The sequence below is a fragment of the Dipteris shenzhenensis genome, chromosome 30, assembly GCF_047967505.1.
Source record: "Dipteris shenzhenensis isolate YYH24624 ecotype China chromosome 30, Dip_SZ_1.0, whole genome shotgun sequence".
In the NCBI taxonomy this organism is placed as follows: domain Eukaryota; kingdom Viridiplantae; phylum Streptophyta; class Polypodiopsida; order Gleicheniales; family Dipteridaceae; genus Dipteris; species Dipteris shenzhenensis.
The window spans coordinates 42,044,110-42,046,066 of NC_141625.1; positions in this window are offsets into that span (position 1 = coordinate 42,044,110).

Sequence of the window (1,957 nt, forward strand, 5' to 3'; positions counted from 1 at the left end):
GGATCTTGCTCAATGCTCGACGCTCGTATCTTGCTCCTCTTGTATTTGCATCATGTGGATGTGGTACTTCCAAAGAGGGTTTATCTGCACATTATTTTCTTTGTACAATGGTGTTGCAAGTAGCTCATTGAGAGCGCTCGCATCATCAATGATGGATGCACCAATCCACTCATGTAGTTTTGCTTGTAGCTAAGTTTTCATTTGATAGTGAGTGTTATGGTTGCATTTTTTGGTCAAGAAGGGTGGCAATGCATGTTGCGTCCTCTCGACATCAGCGAACACGTTAACGACACTGCTGTGGAGCCCTAGTTTCCCTTCATAGTTTAGTTGTCTAATTTGAGCGAAGGGAATCCGTATGGAAATAAGATGTGCTTCTAGGTTGTTTAGTTTGTGTTTGCATGGTGTTTCCTGGTTCATTGGCATTTTTCTCTTGCAAAACTTAGGAACCTTGCCTCGGTTGAGATCAGAGTAGCATTGTGAGCATAGTTTTTTCCTGTTCGTAGGAATGTTTGATGTCTCAATGCCTTGGTTGCTTAGCATTACCTCAACTTCTTGTGGCATGTTCTTCATTGACAGTGAAAACTTCAAAGAGCCACAACAACGGAAGTCATTGGGTGTGTCCATGACTTGCCTATCGTATGTTGATTGTGCTGAAGGCGTTGCTTGCGATTGAGCCATACACTAAAATTTGCATCGGCAATGCTTTTGATGGAAGGTGGCTAGGTGGACGGTGTTGCTTTATTCACCACTATTGGAGGAGGTGTCAGATGGTAGTTAGATTTGATCCTGTATATATTTTTATCTTCCTTGTGCGCATGTGGAATAGTGCAAGGTTGCAATTTGCTTTGCAGGCAAAACATGAGTTGCATTGAGTAACTGTATCAAGTTGTTGACATCTTTCAAGGAGGATGATTGGAGTATGATTGTAGGTGGTGGGGTTGTTTCTTTTAAGAGCAATTTTTTTTGCCTACTCCTTGTTTTCTCAATTTTGAAGATAGTGGAAAGAGTTGTTCCATTGTAGGAAAGCAAAAGGAAAGTCGTCTTGTTAAATATCGAAAAGTGTTTCAAACAACTTATGAGCAAAGCACAAGATGTTGAAGAAGTGTGAGTCAATGTCATTAGCTGTTCTATAGGTAGCATATGCTCATCATTGGCCAATGAGGTTAGGACTGCAAGTGAAGGGTCGTCGGTTTCGACTTTTGTACTTGAAATATAGTACAATGAAGTGGTAGCAACGCCATTGTAGTTAGTGGACGGGTAACTTTCTAAAATGCATTTGAACACATCAGTGTTGTGCGGATATTTGCACAAAATAGTATTGTTTTGTCTTAAACCTTGTGAGTTTAAAAAGGTTATCTAAGTCCATAACTTATATCAAAAATCAAAACGAGAAATTGTGCACAGAGTTGGAGTCAAGGGCAAATGCAAGAGTACTTTCAAAGCTCTGTTATGAGTTCTAAAACAAAAGGTTACACCTACAAAGTGCACGATAAATAAATGTTACATTGTGCATTCAACGGCTATCACACAATTTGAACTATTGATCGTGAAGCTGCTAGAAGGCCGCATGGAGACAAGCCTTGCTCGTGCATGTTGAATTAAACTCATGTGCTTTGAGGAATGGCACACCCCAAGGGAGGATAGCATGGACGTGTGGGCCCTTGATAGTAACAACAACTAGTGGCCTAGTATGCATAGTGACGTGCCTAAAAAGGCAACAACTGGTGGAGCAAACCAATATGGGTTCAAAGGATCTCAGGTAACTTGATCACCACCACAAGTCTCGCATATGTACTCAACCAAGTTGGTATCGACGCCACTGACGAATTGGAGGACCCAAAAAACTTGTACCAATAAGCATTAGAAAAAGAAGAGGCATGAGCAAAAATGTGTTTACTTAGGAACAACAAGCAATATACCTTTGTCCCATAACCAAGGTGTGCAACTTAGTTAACAA